Raw genomic sequence first — 22411 nt, forward strand, 5'->3', positions numbered from 1 at the left:
TGGTACATTATAATAGGGTTAAATAAAAGGTTTTAAATTTGGATTTACTATTCTTCCCCTCTAAGTTGCCATGAATTTTATCCAGTTATGCATGCAACATTTACTCTGGATTTTTTCCCCAGAATTAATTTGAAACCGGGCATATTATGAGCTCATGCTCATCAGGATGGCCCAAGTACAGACTTGTAACAAAGTCTCTAAAATGTGAGCTTTTTTTTATCAACTGTTTAATACTCTCCATTCCTAAGGGACTGAGAGATTAAGCAGATGGTCTACAAAGCAAAACTGTAGTATTTGAGGCTTGATGCGAGATGTGCATTTTGGCCAAGAGACATGTAGAGTGTTGCCTGCTATTTATTTCCTTTAACAATTAAGACATGCATTCGCCACACAATAAAATGGCTGCAAAACAGCTGTTCCTAGACATCATATGCCTATCCTAGAATGGGCTTTGTTATGCAAGTGAAACTGCCGTGGAGCAACATAGGAACAGTCATTACCTGGATAACACTGAGCAAAATGGTAGCTTGACAAGTCATTCAAATACAAAGGATAGGCCTGTTTCTGTTGCAGGATGGATGCTAGTTCAAACTAGAAAAGGTGAGTAGAGACTGATATCTGTAAAGGCCTTTTGCCTGAGACAATATTTAAGAAGCATAAAATCTTAAAGCCACCCACATCTGTCATAAAGGAGCTGCTTTTTCAAAGTCTGCTAAGAGGGGGCTGGCCCTGCTAACAGACAAGGAGATGGTCTCAATGCACTAATGGTTCTTTCCATCCAAATTTCCTGTGTGTGTCACAGCTGCTGATCTGTGCAGCTGTCTCTGGTGGTTTAGGTTTTTTTGCCTCCCCGCCTCATCTTTATAGACAGTTTATCATTTTATGCTGTGTATCAGGGAAGTGAAGAGTAAGAAATACTATTGTGATTCCTGCAACATATTGATCATGAAACCCTCAACAGCCTGTCTCTCTCTCTCTATATATATATACATATGTATGTCCCATTTGTTAGTGTTTAAATAGTAAATACCAACACGTTCTTACTCAGACAAAACTTTACCCACAGGCTTTAGATTTTCCTTTGTTTTCTCTTTGCTCTCCAGTCTTATACAGTCCAGTATTTATCCCTTGCCAAAGACTTTAGAAGATCCCACTCTGCTGAACTCCAATACGCACTTCTCTTTCCCCTTATGGAGATAAGTTACAGAGAATGCAAAAAAGGGTAAAATAAGTTTCCCTACTTATTTGTGGGGTTCAACAAATTTCAATTCATACGTGGAGTGATGTGACTGTGTAGTAATGGAACTTTAGAGGGGCTGCTGCCAGGAGCACAGAGATATCTGGGTGCAATACATATTGTCCCCTGGGACTGGGGGGGACATTGGTTTTAGTAATGCGTGCCTTCCGGCACACTGGAGCAGGTGCTATCACCCTCTGATTCCTTCAGCTTTCTCTCACTTCATTCAGCAGTTGTTAGTCAAATTCATTTCTCATCACCCAGAGGTAAAGACAACACCTTGGGACAAAGAAGAAACGAGTGATGAAATGCCCCTCCTGAGCACTCCAGAGCTCACACATTGTGGTGGGGAGTAGATTGGCACTGGTTTGTGAGAATATTGCTCCATGATTGTTAGTCCTTGTGCTGCCCACCCATCTTATGTTCATGTCATCCCCCTTTTCCCGTTCCATTCTTTGGGCAGATAGACCCCAGTTGCTGAGTATTGCCTCAGTGTAAAATAACACGTGGTGCTTGTGGTGTGGGAAGGAAGCTGGCTGTGAGAGATAAAGGTCTGAGGTTAAGAGCAGACCGACTGTTAAGCTCCTGGGGCTTTGCTGCTCTTTGTATAACCTTAGTGTGGCTGAGTGATACAAATCAGCACTACCTTTTCTGATAAAATCCACCTACCAGAGGCAAGCAGCAGCCATACCTCCACGTCTTTTTGTAGTTTATTACAGTCCTGGTGTTCCAAGGGGTCCGGATGGGTCAAAGGTTAGTTTTCCACTATATTAGTGGAAGACAGCGGCCAAATTTGGTTGGGGCTCAGAGACTTAGGAAATAAACTGAAGGAAAAAAACGTATCAGAGAACTTGCAAGAAACAAAAGCCTTCAGGGAAATTCCAAGATTGCCAAAGTAAAAAATAGTTGCTGAGAATGTTTGTGCAAAACCACCATTTTCTTCCTTCCCACAAGGATTAGTACAACTCACTTTGAAAGAGAAAGAAAGAATCAAGAGAGCAAGAAACATTTCACCCAGCTGTCCCACTCTGCAAAGCCCCACTGCTCAACTTCACCCAACGCAGCAGGCAGAAATGCAAAATCATGCCATTTGTGATCTACAGAAACAAAGCTCAGTGTTTGCATGGGTGGGGGAGAGAGACAGTCAAGCTTATCACCAACTGGAAAAAATGCAGAATAGAAATGCTCTGATTGCACTTTAAAACTTCTTTCTGTTTAATTGTTTTTCTCTTTGTGCAAACTTTTATTATTTTTGTTCACAGGAAATATAAATCCTAAATGAAGCTTCATTGCACATAACAAATAGAGATTGAGCCATAGTTTTGAAGACTAGAGAATGAAAGCAATGGTTCTGGAAGGTGCTGCACCAAAATCGATCTTTAACTCTTCAGTGAAAAATAATAATTAAAATTAAGTCAGGAAGCATGGAAAAAACAGAGATGATTATCTGATCTGATCTCTTCAAAGTGTTTGTTAGCCTATCGTAAGAAAAATCTTCTACCTGATTTTCTGAAGTTCTGTGCAGTAAAGGAAAATCTTACAGCCCTGATGGCTACAGAATAAGCAAGTGTGGGTTTACCAGGCAGACCTATGGCAGCTGCAGTCTCTCCTTTTGCAATGTCCAGAGCAGAACAGATATTGTCCTTAGACAACCTTGTCCAACCATTCTGTCATCAGATTCAGACTCAAGCTGACTGCTCAAAGGGAAAAAGTACTGTGGGCATCTGCATAACTGAAACCTGAGGCAAGCAGAATGTTAAATAAGTCTAGAACTGCTAAAAATGTTCACAAAGAAGGGAAACAAAAATCTGTTTTTTCTCTGAGGTCAGCTCTGTCCCGAACATCGCTCTAGCTCTGTCACATATTCCTGATATAAGGAAGTTATTCCATCCAAGAAAATTTGCTGGAATTGGCATGTAGAAACCCTGTAATTCAAAACATAGAGTATGTATATTTTAGATACTGATTTTTTTAAAGATAATAAAGTACTACTGTTACTACAAAATCCTTTGTAGATCATAGTCAACTCTGAAGATTATATTATTTATTGGTAAAATATCTAGTAGTCTAAATGTTCCAACAAATGCAGGTGAAATCAGTAGAACTCAAGAACTATGAAAATCAAGCTTGAAGTATGTAAGAGGAGAGAAAACTGTCAGTCTTTCACACTGTAGAAACTGTAAGTAATGAAATTAAACAAAAATATGCTTCAATTGATGCAATAGAAATATGCTTTGATCTAAGGTTGAATTTATAAATTGGTGGACTAAAATATATGTTATGCTGAAAGTGATGAAACTGTGTTTTGAGATTTCAGCCTTCTTTTTGTTTTTCTCTTTCTTCATGTTCCAATTCTTTTTTGGTTTTTCAGTTTTGTCAATGAATACAAACAAATGAACAATGGAATGACCAAATAAATCTGAAATTTGTTTCACACAATGAGATCTAAAGAGTCCTCGCTTAGCAAAATAAGGTTATGAGGAGTAAAAGAAGTTGCTGACTGGTGAAAATATAGTAAACATACCAAATAAGCAGAGTAAAAACCTTGGCAGTGAATTTAAGAGAACAAATGAAGGGACAGGATGAAGTGTGCAGGGAGATTTTTAAATAAAACCCCAGATGGGTTTGAAGTAAGAAATGTGTTTTAGCACACACAGCTACTGGAGAAACGGTGCTTCCTCTTCCCCTCAGTGAAGGTCCATAAATCAAAGCATTTATGGGCTTTACTTAAGGCCTCCTATACTCTTGGTAACAACAGCTGAAGGAAAACCAGAGGAGCCAGCTCAGGGAGTACCCAGGCAGAGCCATAGGCAGGAGGGATACCAGCAGCTTGCAACTTTGAAGAAGTTCTCTCTAAAAAAAACAGTAAGAAATAATTGATTGAGATCCCAAAAAACGTAACCTCCTGTAGAACAGATTTTGTTCTCCAAATCACTTATCATGTCCATACTTAAAAGGCTGTTTTTCATTTTCCAATCTGCACCCACATGATGCAGTTTAATACAATATCTCTAACACGTCTTTGCTCACAGAGGGTGTCTTTCCTAGCTTTAAGGGCAATTTTGACTTGCAAAGGGCAATGTCAAATCCTATCAAATCAATGCTTTCTCCAATGAGAGACATGGAAAGTCTGACAACAGGAGTATGACAGTTTGCAAAGCACTTAAAACTCACTAGTCCTGAACACTTTCTGTGTTTATTTGCATAAAACGCACCCCTTTCCATCTATTTCTTGCCTCACAGATTAGATTTTCATACTGCATATTAGACCACTAATAAGGCACAAATTTCAGAGAGCATGATCTCTCTGAAATAAGCACACAGAATTTAGGACTGAAAGCCCCTGGTTTCCCACATTATCTTCATTGTCTCTATGTTTTAGTGCAGCAACAATTAACAATAATGTGTGATTTTTCCACCCAGACTTAAATTTCAATCCACAGAAGTTAATAACACTTAGTTGGAACGGCTCATAAGAAAAAAATATCAATCTTGATAAACACTAAGCATGTAACAGACAAATCATCAGAACTCTGGAAAGAAGCTGAAGGCCAATTGTGAGTTGTAGTGAAAGCTGAATAAAATAAATGAGGAAGAACTGCTGGACTATTTTTTTTCTAAATGTTTGGTTTCCATGTGGATATCCAGTATGTATTTTTACAGTAAAAGACACTTAAAGAATCTCTTCCTTGCTCAGAATATGCTAATTTGCATCTTTTTATGGCTAGGAGTTCCAGAATTCCAAACTTAAGGACATGTTTGATATTTCCAAAGGGACAGAATTCAATGTTGACCTCAAAATTTAGTGAGCTGGTGGGTTTTTTTTTCTTTTTTTTAGTGTGAATGCACAGTGGTAAGACATATCTTGAAGTTTACATATATGTTGATTTATCATTAAACCCCCCAAAAATCACTAAGCTCTCCACTCAAAATCCACGACAAGTGTGTGAACCAGGACATTTTAGTAGAAACAAACAGGATCAATCTTACATTTTGCTTAGCCTGATACCAAGAGAAACAGTAACTATCATAATTTTCAAGAGAAAAGATGACCAGTAGGGCAGAATTCTGTCCAGTAAACTTCAAGATTTTAATAACATCTTTAGAAGTTCGACAACAACCAACAGACAGAGTAACCAGCAGGAAGAGAGAGATTTAGATCAATATGAGAAGAATATGGATATGCTAATTTTGGAACTAGTTGTGTTACTAATCTCTGAGCACATTAAAAATGAAAAATTATTTCATGGCAAGAAAAAACCCATGGTTGTGATCTTCAGAAAAATTCCAAAGTGTGTGTTGTTAAGAGAGTTAATGCAATGAGGGGAGTTACAAGACAAACTGACGTTGCCTGCTGAATGACTGTGCAAAACAGAAGCAATCTGTATAGAGTGAGTTGCTTCAGAAGGAAATATAATGCAGTTTTTGTCCCGGATTAGGTACTTTCAAAATTAACCTGTGCTGGAAGTATTATAAATTCAATTCCAAAGCAATCTGGAGAACAGAAATCTGGATAGAAGTCTCTCCGTAGTAAAGCAGGAGGTAAAATATTCAATTTAATTTCATTACATTACATAATGTAATACATTACATTATTCAATTTAATTTCATTCATTCAGCTACATTTCCATTTGTTCTAGATTAAGTTCAATTGAACTGTGACAGAGAAAGAAGACACTTAGCTAGTGACAAAAACAGAAAGCATTCATGTTCTGAATAAGATATTTGTCTAAAATCCACGTTTAGGCAAGATCACTTGAAGATTCTACATAGAACTTTGCTGCTGTATTAAAACTAAGCCGGCTTCCTGGGGATATTTGCTTAATATTCTGGAGACATTCTTTTCAAATCTACATTTAGTCTCTGAATAGGACTTTCAGCACTTTTGCAGTAGAGCTCTTAAAGTTCTTCAGCTCCCATTAATGACAAAGACTAGATTCAGCAATCTGACTGCTTTTCTCAATTTGGTTGAAGTTAAAGGAATAATTGACTTTTACTGGCTGAATAAAAAAACCAACAAAAACAAACAAACAAAACCATTCAAAACCCACACACACAACAACAATGAAAAAACCAAAAATAAAACAAAAACAGGAAAGGAAAGCTAGGTAATTCATTTTCACTCTAAATACTGACAAAAAAATTCAGAGAATTTAACAAGAATCTAGAAATAGTTTGGTTTCCATGACCAGATTCTCAAATCTGAATTTATTGGACAACTGAAACATCTAACAGAAATGTAATGCCTAGATGTAGTCTCAATAGCTAACATCAAATTCCAGTCCTGACCCTTTCCTTCCTTCCTTCCTTCCTAATATTAGACTTCTTTTGAAGCAACTTCTCTAATTAAGAAATCCTGCTTTTTTAATGTGTAATCCTCTAATAAAATTTTATTTGCCCATCATCCAAAATATAAACTTGCATTTTTCCTCTTTGGCTTTGCAGAATAAATTTTCAAGATTATTTTAGTATTCAAAAATAACAAAAAAGGTTCTCAAATTTAAAACATTTTTACATGTATATCTCTTGTCTCTTTTGTTTGTTGTGGAATATCCTGTTCTTCTCTTTCAGCCTTTCCTAGTTCTACTCCATGCCCCACAGCACCTCCAAGGAATGGTTTCCTACTTGAGAGCAATCTGTCCTGCATCCCCTTTTATAAGCAGAAAGCACCTCTATTCTCTGAAGTCTTGTGGTACAATCTGTTCCCTGCAACCATGAGTGTGAGAAATGATCTTACTTTTTTAGTATGAAAGACATCCAAATCACAAGATATACTGATAAATCTCTCTCTAAAAACACCCATTTCTTCCATGTTGCCAAGGAAATGAGTACACAGTTAATCACGATCAACAAAACACAGTCCTTGCCACCTTCTCTATTTCTATTTTTCAGTCTGTCAGTGCTCCAGACAAGAAGATTCTTACTGGATTTTTTACAAATTTGGGGGCTGAAGCAAAATAATTAAGAAAAAGCCTTTGCATTTTGTGTAAGAGCATCCTACAATGGGGGATTTAAACTGAGAGACACAGGACATGTTGATGAGTGAGTTAGGCTGTGGGCCTGAGAAACTGAAGCCAGGAGTTGCACAGGCAGCCGAAGGTCAGCAGATTTCTCATCTCTTTCTCAGTGTATTCTGCAGTGTTCTGTTAACATTTTGCAATAGGTTCAGCAGCTAAGTTTTTGGGGTGGGTGTAAGAGTGCACCGCTTCCTGTGGTGTTCTGCTTCCTGTTTTCTCAAGGCCGATGGAGACGAGCTGGCGGGGCTGCTGATTTTGAAACAGGGGCAGATGCATGATTGTCTTGTGAGAGCACAGAATGAATCATCATCCCGTTCTTATAGAAAAATCCCGAATCTTTCCAGAGTTGGAACTCTAACTCTGTGGCTTTGGGCTACCTGCCCTTCCATTGAGAAGAGGATGGGAAATGCCCAGAACACCAAAGAGTCAAAAATCAAGAGCCAAACCACAATAGATCATGAGATTAGTTTAAAAATCATATAACTTTTGGAATATATTTTCTCTCTTCACTGAATTTACATATTCTAAGCTACATCCTATTCTCAGCAATGAAAGTAAGAAATATTTTCTTTTTAATATGAAAAACATGAAGTATCATGAGACTTTTAATAAAACCACAAGTCAGTAGCCATAGATGGACAGAAAGATTACTGAAACACAGAACTACTTTTGCTCAGGTTTTGACAAACTTTCAAACAAAATGAATATCCAAACCATTGAAGGTTTCAAGTGTATAATAATTCACTTTATTAGTAAAAGAAGAAAATTCTTTGGTAAAAGAATTTAAAAGGAAAAAATTTTAAAAATTTAAAATTTAAAAGACAGGAAATGAAGGGAGAATAAATTGACAAAAGAAAAATCTTCTTCTGTAAGATATAATATGTAGAATAAATCTATCCTGGTGCAATTTTACCTGGTTATTATTATCCAAACCTTAGTATCAACATGAGAGATCCCCCCCCAAGTGTTTACAAATAACATAATATAACCGGGATTACAGAATATGCTTCCCTGAGTAGGACATTCTCAAAATTGAAATGAATATTTGAAGAACCTGCTTGCAAGGGCAAACACCACCCTCCACCAAAAAAAAACCAACCAAAAGGCAGTCAAATTAAGAGTGTGCTTAGAGCTTCAGAGTCATATCTCCCCCTAGATTGTCTAGAAATTTTGAGGCTAACACCTGTAAGCTAATATATGCTAATAAATATGCTTGAGAAATCTTGTATAGACAAAGCAGTGTGCATTTTATCTTGCACTGAGCTCACGTATGTAGATATTAGGCTTTCATCTATGCTTTGTTATCCATTACAGCACTGGATGTTTTTGGCAAACAGATTTTTTCTTAATCTGTTTCAGTTCATATCCAAGCTCCCCAGCATTCTCCAGACTGTTTCATAATTAAAGGCTTGATACATTGCTCTTGACATCATTCCCATGGCCAAAAGTGGCCTGGGTCTACATTTTGGAAAAAAAGACCTATGCAAAATGGAAAGAAGACAGTGAGAAGAGAAGAGCATAAAAGATCTCTCTTAAGGCTGAAGGGAGTGATGATAAAAGGAAGGACTAGGGGAGATATATGTGGTCACTCTTGATATTTGGAACCAGCCCACAAAGGAACAGAGACTGTTATTTAAACCAAATGGGTCTGGTTTTTCTCCTTGATCTCACTGTAAGGCTCATACTTCAAAGTAAGTTCAACCCCAATATTAAGTGTTTACTTTGGGCTGGATGCATCTAACATACTCAAAAATACTTTTATATTCCATTACCTATATGCTAACACCTCTGCTTTTGACCATCTATTTGAACCTCGTGCTACCTTGTCTAAAGTGCTTGAAAATATTCACATACCATTTTTCACTTCCTGGATCATCATACTCTCCCATTCTTGCCTGGTCCCTTACAATCTTAGACTGTGTTTTTCATAAATATTTTATATGGGTGAATATCCCTTTGCTTTCTGAATTCTTGTCATGGGTCTGCCCTGAGTTTTCACGGAGAAGTGAATATGAAAGAGCTTGAGTTCCTCTCCTCACACTGCATTCGTTTCACTTTCTCCTCTTTTCACTCACTGATTTAATCTGAGTCTCTCTCTGAGCTCAAGTGTAGGGTTTCTGATTTGCCAGTTCATAGGCAAGAAGACCTTGGTGCTGCTGGAGTATGCAAGCAGTGAGGACACCCCATTAGATATCTTCCTGATCTGTGTCAGTGGCTCTACCTTCAAGCAGTCCTTCCTTTAATTGCATTTTTTTTCTGAAAAATCTCATCAAGATAGTGGTATCTACACAGGGTTTTGCATATAAAACTCCAGAATATGAAAGAGCACTTCCCAGTTTCCTTACCATATGACTGAACGAAATATTTCTGAGAATCAGTCTATGGTGCTCTATAAGATAATTTATTTATTTTTACTTCCTGGCTCTAAAAGCAGAATGACTGCAGTCATCAATCATGCAGAGCTTTGACAGCCTGGCATGCAGCTCAGTCTGCAGCAATATGGGGCTACCATGGTTATCGTGGGGCTATTATTTATAACCTCAGCTGAGGGGTTCACAAGCTGGAGAAGCAGTGTAGAGAGGTGCAGACAGGTCTTGGAACATGATAGGAGATGTAATGCTAATAGACATGGATGGTGGAAAGAAAGAGAAACTCTGGAGTTATATCATCTGTGGACTTAACATTGTCCATCAGTTTGGATGACATGATGAGTGATACTAACTTTCCAAAAACGTCCTACACTGTTTCCTGGAAGTGCACTAATACAGAGGCTCAAATCCCACCACTTTGCAATTACTGATGTGCTACGGTAGCTCCAAAATCTGTGTGAGGAAGCAGACCTTCAGAGACCTGCGTGCTGAAGCTGTGCAGCCCTTTGAGAGCGCATGTTGTGGGTGCCAGGGCCCATGCTGGCCAGAAAGGCAGGCTGCAATCTGCAAATTGGCTGCCCAGGGCTGCCACGAGCCCGTGGCTAACCATCAAGTCAACTGTCAGGCTGCTGGGTGGGGGTGGGGGCATTGCAGTCATATTATGAAAGTTGTTTATCCACTGATTATCAGCAGCAAGAACACACATGAAATAACAGCAGGCTTTTACAGAAAGAGCCTCTAAATTGCATTATGGTAACAGGCAGTGCACTTGTCCATGGTTTGTGCTCCAGCAGAAACCCCTGAAAAGGTTAACTAAAAACAGTCCTACTCTTCTTTCAAGCCTCGATAAACACAGGCTGATCAATGCCAATTGAAATAGCAGTAGGAAAGTTTGGAATGTGAGAGTTCTAGGGAAATAATGCATGTGCAATGCTGGACACTCCAGAGCCTAACTCTTTCCCATACAGGTAATCATCAGCAGAGTACAGGCACTGCTCCTCTGCAGTCCTGTCCTTTCACAGAGCACGAGATGTTCAGCAGGCACAAGCACACAAATGCAAGCTTGAACTTACTATCAGATGGTTGAACTTGCTATCAGTTAGATAAGCCTTAAGTCTGTTAAAGAGGAAAAAATTGTGGTGACAGCATTTTCCAGAATGTAAAAAATTTGTGTCACTGCATAAAATAACACATTTGTGAGAAGTTGCAGGGCTGGGCTGGATGACAATTCAGAAATAATAATTAGGAATGCAGGGCCCAAAACTCATTTTCCAAGTAACCTCTCTGGTCTTCCCAGGACCAAGGCCATCTGTGTATATCAAATCCACAAGTTTTTTAATTTGGATAAAAATGCTATGGAGTATGGAAAAACAAGATCTTCTGTTCTTATGTAAGAGGCCCATAAGAAAATACTACTTTTCAAAAAGAAAAGTTCTTCATTTTGTTTTCACTCCTGTTTTTTGGCTTCCTTTCCTCATCAAGCTGGGAAAACTTGTAATATTCTCTCATCACTGTAATAAGAAACTATTAAAAAAAGAATAAAACCCTTCTTGGTCTGGGTGAAACTTCTTCGATTCTCTTCTATATATGAACCTAAGCAAATGTTGGAGACAGATACAATCAAATCCAATTCAAAATATGAAAGGAGTAGCAAAGTTTAGAAAAAACTATTACAAGGTACATTTTCTGATTGTTTTCTGAATATTTTTTTACATAATTTGAAGAAGCTGGACCTACAGGGAAAATTACTAAAAAAATACTTTGCATTTCAAACACAGTCAAATAAAATAAACATGGTCCCCTGTAACATATGCATAAAATCTAGAGATAAGTAATCTAATGATTTATCACTATCCAGAGAAGTTCTGTTGTAAGAAACAATATTCCTCAGCTGTGCAAGGCTGGTGAGCATAGAATACATTTGTAGTAAACTTGAATGTGTGAAAGGCCTTAGTTATTTTTGTCTAATAATTGGTTCTGAATAATTGGTAATGAACTGTGTGTCCTTTATCCTTATAGAGCTGGAGGAAAAATAAAGAAAACTAGTACTTTGTCTTTATAGCCATATGTTCCAACATCTCATTGGTAAAAGGCACATAACAGATGTGAAGGAAGAAAGAGGCTTGGGGAGCCATGCACACAAAACCAGAAACCGCAGGAGTACATAATCACTTTAAAACTATTTCAGATGTTTTGTTCATACTGTTGCCAAGTGGATACCCTAATGACAAATTAGCAATTTCTGACTGCTAGGATGATGAGCGCTCCACTACAGATTCTAGAAGAGGTCTCCTGAAAGATCTAGCATTTAATCTGTCAATCAGAGCTCAAAGTAATGTAATGTAAATGTAATACATGTAAGACAGGCTGAGAAAACAGTTTTAGCCCCAGTGGAGCATGCTAAAATGCTAAAAGAAGAGGAAGGTCCTGCTGGCTGACAGGATTTGTGAGAAAATACTTGAGGATTGAGACAATTCTCTGGGGGTGTTTTCGTTTTTGGTGTGCTACAAACTGTCACAAAGCATGTCTTCCCTGAGTAACATATTACTGTGCAGAAATCTTCACACTCATGCCTGGGGGAGGTATGTGACATACAGTGGCCTGGCCAGGCCCGTGGCTGAACTGAGGTTTCTTTTTAGTGCCTTGGTACCCAGGTGTAATTTAGTATTTAGTACTTAGTACCCATTTGTCTGCAGGATCTTGAAGGTGCTGCTGCACTCCGGGGCCCTCTAAACTATGTGATCTTATTCTGAGAATTTATCACCTAAGGTGAGTGTTTAGCATCCTAACACTTCGGAATTAAGTTTAGGGAAAAATCCCTGAGAGACTGTAAACTTCCCATCATTTAAATGATCAGTTATTTTAGTTACTCTTTTATGAGGCTTTATTGTCACAAGATGACACTATAAGGAGGATCTGCCAAGAGAAATTATTACTGCTTATGCCTTTTTTTAGAGTGACAGACAGCAACAATAAACAATTTTTGATGAAAAAGTGGTAAATAAACAGACTATCACAGATTTGACAAATTCAGCTCATTAGATTTCCATATTGGAGGTGATTCTCTATAGGAAAATAAACACAAATCAGATTTAATAAGAATCTAATGCCTTTTAAACTTAGAACTATATGCTAAGATATCTAGTTTTGAAAGTTAAGTCTTGATTGTTTAAAGACCAAAGGATAAAGATTTTGAAAATGAATTTGTGATGGATTAAGGCTTTACTTAAAAAAAAAAACCACACTGAAAAATGTCTTACATTTAATTTCATTGAAACAGCATGGTAATGACTTCCTGATTTGGGTTATTTTTCATATTTCAGCCAAGCACCTTTCATCGGTGACATTACCAATACCAAGCCTGATAGAGTCCTTTGTGGTCAAGGTGAAAAATTTTCCCTTACTTCTTTGAAAGCCTATCTAGGACATTGATAACTTTGATGACTGACCTTGAAGGTGTTGAAGACCTGTAAAGTATCCTTGTCTCAGGAATCATGGTTTTATGAGTAAGTACAACTGCATTCAGTTTTGATCTTTCCAAGAACAGATTGGATCAGGAAAATAAACAGAAAAATATTTAAGAAACTTTCTTTCCATGACAGGAGAAAAGCAGCTGGGGGTGATCCCAGGCCTGTGTGCACTGTAGAAGAATAAAGTATATTTCTTGGATGGAAGGGGAGCTACACAGTGTCTCTCTCCAAGCCTACACAAACTGGCCGTGAAGAAAAGCCTGGTCTCTTCTGACCTCCTAAAAAATGGGAAAGGAGAAAAATGAGAACTGTTCCCTGAAGGAGATTCTGAGGAAGATAATAATTTTTTACTAGGCCATTCTTACATCACCAAGAGGTAGCTCATGAAAAGAATTTTACAGTTGACTCTCTTGAAGATTCAAGTTAACATTTCAGCAAGAAGAAGAAAAAAAAGCATTGCAGATCCCAGTACTCAATCACAGCTGCTTGCTAAATATAAAAGGACTCTGGCACCAGAGCTAAAATCACCTGGGTATGTACTGGTACCTCAGGCCTTGCAAGAAAATTCATCCATTTGAAGCCAAAAAAGCAATGATGAAGGAAAATAAATAGTTATTATAAATTTTGTGAACTTAACTCTTTGCAACTACGCTGAGCTGCTGGGAAATTGCAGGAGTCGTGTTCTTTTGCCTCCCACTGACAGACTGATTGCAGATTGATTGTCCTCAGTTTATCCTCACGGATCATGCTCAATTCTTCCAGGGCATGCCAGTGGCAGCCCTCTCCCTAGGACTAACTCAGCCATTGAAAACAGACTCTGAAATCTTTGTATAGCTTTTGTTTTGATTCTTTGTGTTCAGATTCAGAGCAGTAAACATGCAGAGAGACCCTGCCAGGTCCTTCTTTCAAGAACTATATAGTGTAACACAAAATGCAGTTCAACTGCAAAGCTCTACAAAGAGTCAATCGCATCTCAACTAAAATACATGGAATCAAATATATGAACTCACAATGACACAAAATGAAGGAGTCATTAATAGAACTAAATTTAATCATCAGCCTTTCTCACATTATTCTGAGTTTACTTTATACTCTCTCACTTTGATGCAGCATATCTCCCATCACCTAGCTTAGCACTTGTAGCAACCAAAGTGGGAGTAGTAAGCCTGTGCCCCACTCCCCAGCTGAGCTCTTCAAGACCACCTTCCCACACTCCTCACACCCAGTGCAAGACAATTCAGTCAATAGTGCCTTAGATGATTTTCTGATACTGGTGGTTTGAGGATGAGAAGCAGTTTTTAACACTTCATAGGGCAAGAAGAATAATCAAGTTAATCCACAGAATGAAGTGGATGTAAACATCAGGAAACAATCTCAGAACAGCTCAGCATATCGTGCGAAGGGGGAGTGAAGGGGAAAAGTAAACTTCTATTTACTGGCATGCTGTTGAGCAATAGCCTCAGTAACATGGTGTGTATTCCTACTCACATACTTAGATTCTTCACACTTATGCACAAAAACACAGAGGGGTCCCCTTGAATCTGGGTGTGATTTGCAGGTGGTATTGGAAAGTGATAAATATTGTGAGGATCAATTTGTAAGATTTCACAGCAGCTTAACAGCAATTTAGAGCCAAATCTATTTAAAAACAGTAAAGGCAGAGAAGTGAAGTTGCCTTTGGTTGTGATGTTTTTCTCTTTCCCGTTGTAGCTTCCTCTTTCTCTTCACCAGCTCAGCACTGCTGGAAGCTTTTTATAAACCACGATTCCTACTGCTGTCAGCTTGTTTGGAAACTACATGGTGAGCTCAGTCCCGCAGCTACTGCTGTGGGTTTGTGTTTCATTGCAGGCCGGATTTGCTCTAAATTCTCTATCCACCACCATAATTTTGATTCCAAAACACTCAAAATGCTCTGTGTATTGAAAAAAAACTTCAGTTCAAAGCAGAATTTTCCACTAAACGTACACGGTTATGTAGCATAAGCTAAAAGTGGAAATACAATCTCCTAAATACATAGTAAAAACCTTTGGCAGGTGGCAGGGTGGGCAGTAGTGCTGGGTGATCCTAGGTTGACAGGAATTGGCACTGAACATGCAAAGTGATGTCATGACCAGAACAATAGCTGTGGAACAAAAAAGCAATATGAAGATTTTCCTTTGTGAGGAATCTTTAAAATTCCTCAGACAGCAGACACCTCAGTCTCCACCAGAGACAGGGTGGATAGGTGAGTAGAGCACTGTTCAGAAAGATTATGATTACAGGAATGATTAGGAATGAAACAATGAAAAAGCTTTATTTAGTCATGGCATCAAAGACAGATTCCTAGCAAATCAGGCAGAAACAAGGGGAAGGAGCAGGAGCAGGACTGAGGAAACACCGTGGGTTGGAGTAGTGAGACAAACAGCACCAGCACTCCTGAAGTCTTTGTAGTCCACCTGCTACTCCAGTGACAAACTTTGCCATTGGGTTACCGGAGAAGCTGGGGGGACAAACATGTTCTAATTTTTCTCACCACAATAGAGATCCCCCATTATGGACTGGGGCACGATGGCAAGATCTTGCCTGGAGACAAATGGTACTCAGAAGAAAACATATACAAAGAAAATAAAATAAAGAGGTGCCTCTAGGTCTCAGAGTTAAAAAATATTTTTTTTACCTGTAGATCTCTAAAAGTCATTTGTGTAGGTGCAAACATGCATGCATTTTACATGGCCAGCTTAAGCCCACTGAGAAGAGGGTTATTTTTATATCTCAGATTCCTCAGAAATGCTTCATTGACTCACAAAGGCCTACAGACCATGAGCTGAAAAATCCCTAAATACTGACTGAAAAATATAGGACAAAACACAATACTTTCACTAGTTAAACTAAGTTTATTCTGTATTACTGAATTAAAGGAAAACAACAAGAACTTTGGTAACAGCATGCTGCAACTCTAAACTCTGCTAAATTTTGTCAGTTTAAAACACACAATCCAGTACTTTAATTAAATTTTAAAGGCTTTGTATATAGGTGAGGTCTGTGACTGAAGAGACAAGAAACTTGAGTAAGTCCAGAGGCACGTGAGTGGGAATAAGATCACTGCAGAAGAGCTGAAGCTTCATTCATCGGTAGAGCATATTTTATCAGCAGCTTTACCTGTTTTTGCCCATGCTGTACGTAACTGCATGTAGTGTTTCTAGTGAAAATGCAGTATCTCAGCCTTCTGTGTTAACAGTCACAGAGGGTCACAGTGGTTACTAGCAAGACCCCCACTCAACAGGAAAAGCCACTGAGAAAGTCTGTCCCCTTCTCAGCTGGCAGGAGTCCTACAATCTGAGTTATAAATACTCAGCCATGGCTCTGTTTTGGTGTGTCTACTCCTCTGTCTCCTATCATCTCCTACTCAGAAAAGAACCATTTCCCTTTTCTTAATGACCACTGAAATCATTTAGGGAATTTCCAGCACATGGTGTGCAGATTCTGATTCACTTTAACCCCAGAAAATGTTTAACTCCTTCTGGTAGTTATTGTGAATTGATCCAGTCCTACAAATGAAGATATCCCAAGTTCCTCTTTCCCTTTTTCCCCCCTCAGCCAAATACAAGCACTTTACATCCAAAGCATTCTGCTCCTCTGCACCCCACTGCCACTGCACTGAAATCTGTGTCATAAAACCTTATGCTCTCCACATGGTTAATTTGTTCAGATTTGTGACTGTTTCTTCTCCTAAAACAGGAATATAATTCCATTTTTCTCATTTTCCAAGATACATACCTCCTAGTTTATTCCTCTGTAACATTCTTTAAAATAATATCACTAATATAATATGGTCAAAACCTCTTGGTTTTCCTTCTATCTCCTTCTATTAGCAAAGCTCTTGTAAGACTTGCTGTCCTCAAGGGCTGTCTCTGACATTAGGCCTACAGAATCTACACAACCAGGCTTTATCAAGGATGTGAAGCTTCCTCTTGTAGAACACCTGTGAGAACAAAATTTTTCACTTACCTTTCATTGCTTAAACTCTTGCCCACCAATGACCTGAAAAACAAGTCTCCTCCTCTCAGATGTTCCTGGCTTGAGACTCGTTTTTTTATTTTCTCTCCTTTCTCCATTTTAAGAGGGAGATCAAATCATTGTTCAAAAAATTTCTGTTGTATTTCTCTACTATTTTCCTTTAAACTATCATATCAAAATCAAATTTTGATGTCTTTTTAAGACCCTTCACACAACTACTCCTCTCATATATTTGTTCCATTAATGTGTAATATGTAATGTAATTGTTTAATGTTTGATGTAATACTTCTGGCACAACAAAAAAAAAAAAAAAAAAAAAAAAAAATAGAGTTCAGTACAATACCTACTGTACTGTAGGTACAGCAAATTGCTTGTACTAAAATGAAAAGATTGCAACATTAGAGGATCAATAGCCACAGTCATGCAAACAAGAGGAGTGAGGAAATAAAGTATCAACCCACATATTGTTAGCAGAACAACCTCACAAAAAACACAGTAAAAAAATAGAACAAAACAACTGCAACCAAACAAAAGCTTATCAATACCTTCCATGGGCCTGTAGTGTTTACCTGTCTGATGTAGCATTTGTCAAAGCAGTAAGCAAACTTTGCTCCTAAAGAAAGGTAGAGCTTAAGATGGATATACTTATTTCTAGGCTGTTAATCTTTTCTACTAGATTAGGTAAGGATTTCAGGTTTTTTCCAAACCCTGCAGATTTCAAGACACCTGAAAAAAATTACAGGCAAAAACATAAAAATGAAGACTGAATAATCTAACTGCATGTGACTTACTTAGTAAAGATAGTTTGAAGCTACAAAAGAATGAATTGTAATTAATCAAAAGACATTTTTTCTAATTTGTAAAAGGTTTCTACAGATAATATATTCCTGAGTGTGTCATACACACCTGTCTAGTCACACACAAAAAGCTGTGACCTAGGGCTTGCATACATGCTTCAGCTCTTATGTAACCAAATGTCCATGAGGAGGATGTAAGCAGAGCACTCTCCCAGTACTTTAGTTCCTCTGTCTGTGCAACATTCCAAGCACAAAGTCCTAGTCAAATTGGTGGCAGAAAGCCAAAAGCACAGCTACAAACCCACCAGCTACCTAAGCACGTTTATTTGTGACTAATGTTGTTCTCTTTAGAATTCTGAGAGATTGCTAGGAGGTATAATCCTAATAAGATGCAAGTCTGGAAAGTATTATTTTCTCTAGGAGAGCAAGACTACTATACAGCTGAGCTCTTAGGAAAGAACTGCTGCCTAAATATCCAAATCAAGCTCCACATAGCAAAGATATCTCTGACACAGCCTGGCAGAGGTCACTACAGACTCAGGGTAAGAATCCTCTTCAATGGTAAATGTGGATCAACAATACAGTTCAGATTGAAAGAGCACCACTAAAATCAATATCCTGATCCTTCCCACTCACTAGACTGCACCACACAAGGGTATTAGAAGGCATAAACTGGATTCTTTTCTGATAACTGAAGATGTAGCTCAGGTCTCCAGCGGCAAATGGGAATTCCATGGCATCAGACTAGAATCAGTCTGAAGTGACACCTTGTCAAAAGAAATACTGGGTGTATTGAGCCTCCATCCACAGCAAGTACTTTTCTCTACAAATATATTCCTCTCAAGCCAAATCACAGATTCACCTTAACCTTATAATTTAACTTTTACCATTAAAATATCTGATTTTTTGGGGGGTGGGGAGAAGTGGTGTGGAGGTGAGAGGGAAGGTAACCTCCATTGGACTGTAGGTTCTTTATGAAGGGATGATAGACAATGATACCTTCAACTTTTTGGTACTGCTGACTGTAGGTAGTATGTACACTGGATGTAGACTTCAAAAGTAGGTGGTGTTAAAGCACTCTTCCATGATAATTGCTTGAAATGATACAAAGGTTTTGAGAAATTGGATGACAATAAGCGAGAAGAAATGTGTAAACTGAAAATCTGTTTCCCAAAGAATGCAGAAGATCATTAAAAATCACATAAAATCTTATTGTTATTTGAAAATGCCTTAAAACCTAAATAAGTTTTCTCAAATACAGAAAATAATAAAATGTAGCTGACATGTAAACAGATTTTAAAGCCATATAAATTGCCAAAGAGAGATTTTCTTCTTTGCTGAATTCTGCTTTATGGAGAGTTTAAAAGTTACTAGTCAAATTAAAAAATAAATGTTTTTCCTTTCTGTAACTGATTGTATATCATAATAGTTCTTAAAATATCCATGAAGTTTTATCTTCCTCTAAATGAAAATGGTTTTCTCCATTCTGATATGGATGCAGTCTAGTCTATGCTTGAAAATCTTTGCCAGTATATCCAAGTTAGCTAAAACTGATGTTTTAATGGCATTTCCCACTAGCAAAAGTCTTTGTACAGATGCTGTTGCATAAAACTCAGGAACTCATGAAACTGAACTGTCAAAAGCACTTTTTTTGCAAGTACGAACTGCATCAGCACTGGGAAGGGATAACTACATAGTGAGGAAAAATCTTTATTCAAATACAGTCATGCCAATAAACCTGTGTGTATCACAAGGGAATACCAGTGAGTGATACTGCCACAGCAGAAATGGGAGCACATATTTCAGGAGAGTCTATGGTCAGACTGTTAAAGTTCCTAAGGCGCAGGTCCAAGTGAGAAATAGAGGCAAAAAATTCTTTTCAGCCTGAATTTGCAGCAGAAATTTTCTGCCTCCTACTCTCTCATATCAACATATACAACAAATACATTTCAACTCATATCTTCAACTTGCTAGCAGTGCATGCAACAAGCAGGTATATAGAGAGGACTGTCCTCCAGACCCCACAGGTTCCACATCAGGGACCCATGACATCTCAAAGGATAGTAGACATTAAAGGATGGTGTACAAGACCTACAAGCCATATTAGGTCTAGATAAAAACGAATTTCATGCTAAAACATAGTACTGTGAAGAATATGGAACACACAGGGGAATCCCTTGCTTAAAGGTACTGTTTTTACCAGAAAACTCAGAAGCAGAATCTGTGTAAACACATGTTTCTGATTAAAAGACTACAGAATGAGTGATGTTGTCTGTGGTTTTAGGAGGGGGGAAAATTACCTTCCAAGCACCAAACAAGGTTTGAGGTGACGAGACCTCTCTGTGATGTGGCTGCTAAATGAAACCCTTTTGCTTTGGTAGTTTGTGGTTAGAAATAGTTTAAAGAACAAATGGCTAGAGCTAGGGGAAGAAATGTTTCCAAAAACTGTGCACAGTGAGGTGATGCTTAGAGGGAAAAGATTCATATGAATATTGAATGTTATCAGAAATAATATTTCAAAAACTTAATCCTTCAACTCATCTTTTTTTTTTTTCTAGTTCTCAACATTCCATCATGGAGAAGGATCCCCACTCTACTTCAAAAGCCTTTTTGAAGGTCAGAATGCATTCTGTGAGTGGCAGCTCACGTCACATAGCTCTGGAAATCAGTTCTCTAATACACAACTGTTTTGTAATTTCATCTATTTTCTGCATGTAAGTCACCTTATAAGGCCACTGCGAGGATCTGGGGCAAAAGTATCACTTCTAGTAGGCCTTGCTTTAGGGGTGAGAAGATTCTGTGTTTAAAAACACAGGATAAAGTACCAGTTATATGCAATTGTGACAAACTAGTCCGTGTTGAAGTTTAGCAAGTTTGTTGCTAGTGATGTTCCTATACAAATATGATAAACAAGTGTTTTGTTTCAGTTTGAGCATTTCCATTTCTTGAGATACCCTCTTTCCTGGGAAAATTATTCAATTGCTGGACTTCCTGCTGGTCTTGAAACCTTATGGCATATAATTTAGTTTTGATTCAGCATACAAAGAATCAATTTAATCCTTTATATTGATTGCCTTGGTGCACTTAGGATTACTGTATGTTTGGACCTGGTCAGTAATGTTGGCAATCTAGCATTCCCCGAGTGCAATAAGGCTGGTGCAAAATATCTGCCCTTATAAGGTAATTTCCTGTGCTAAAAGACCACGCAGAAATATCCTCCAGCCTATGGAATATAGTTTCATTCCTCTTTAATAGAAGCCTCTCTGTCTAAAACACATTTTTAATAGTTGCAGAAGCTGCTAAAGCTATCTTTCAGTGTGCAGTGAATCAGATAGCATATCTTCCTTGCTCTGAATAGCCTTGTTAATAGACACACAATTTCCACAATTGTTTTTATCACCTATTATTCAATTACCCACTGTAAGATTTGTGTGTTCACTCCCTTCTCCTCTGTTTGTACTGAATTTTATCATCAGGGCGGTACTTTGCTTCTCTCCTTTTCCCCCAGGCGGTTTGATCACTTCCAGGCTGGTATCCAGGGGGAGACTTGAGAACCATCTCAGAGACAGAAGTGGACTCTTCAGCAGCTCGCTTATTCCCAGGCTGAAGTCAAGAGTTCATGGTATGAATTAAGGAAGAATTAAAATGCTTATGTATCAACTAATGGTGATGAAATTCAGTCTGAGGCTTCAAGAGTTAATATCCCATCATGTTCTTGATGTTATCCCACTGCATTAATATGGTTTGCTCGTTGAGTTCCTGAGGGTGGGGAATGAGAGGAACTTGTGAGTGGCCTCTGGTTTTACCAGTGTACAAGGGAGGAAGTCTGGAGTGGCTGAAATTCCCCCTTGCACACAGATCCAGGTGAGTGGTGAGCAGGCTTCTTTCAAAAGCAGAACCTGTGGCACATGGGCATTGACTGAAGGGGAACAAACCAGACAGAGAAACTTCACTTTTCCAAGACACTTTGCAGTAACTAACTGCAAAGCAAGAAAGCATTTTGCAGAATGAGAGTAGCCAGGTCCCATCCCCTACATCCTGCCCTGTTCACCTCTGCCACTGCCAGAACCTGCGTATGAAGGGCAATTGTTCAGCGCAGCCAAATGCAAGCAGAACAGTGGGATAAAGAGGGGGTAGAAAATCAAGTGAGCAGAGCTAACACAAAATGGACAAGGTATTTCTGCACCTGACTCTTTGAGCAAGAGTCTATAAATCTTGTTCTCACTGTTAAAGGCACTCAGGACCAGAGGGAAGTCATCATGAGGGACATGTAATACTTTATCCTTTTCCCCACTCACTTTCTCCATGAAGGAATTATAAAGAGAAGAGTTCACAAGAAACAAGTAAGAGGACAAAGTATCTTTCACTGAATTTACTCTCGTGCAAAGCCGATGACGAAAGTCTCATGGGCATAAATTGAGTGTTTTGTATAAACCTAAGGCTGTGTATTTGATACTTCATACTGCTTTTTTCCAACCTGCTAAGTATTGCCACGTAATTTCCACACAGGACTATTATTAACGCA

The 22411-nt window shown here is 38.3% G+C and overlaps 1 protein-coding gene across 1 annotated transcript in view; it reads right to left on the reverse strand.

The window, feature by feature from the left end:
- SLC39A13 (solute carrier family 39 member 13) overlaps nucleotides 1–22411 on the reverse strand; it is a 126370-nt gene that overhangs the window by 29439 nt on the left and 74520 nt on the right. The window lies entirely within an intron of this gene.

This window comes from Cyanistes caeruleus, chromosome 6 (assembly GCF_971803275.1).
Source record: "Cyanistes caeruleus chromosome 6, bCyaCae1.hap1.1, whole genome shotgun sequence".
NCBI lineage: Eukaryota > Metazoa > Chordata > Aves > Passeriformes > Paridae > Cyanistes > Cyanistes caeruleus.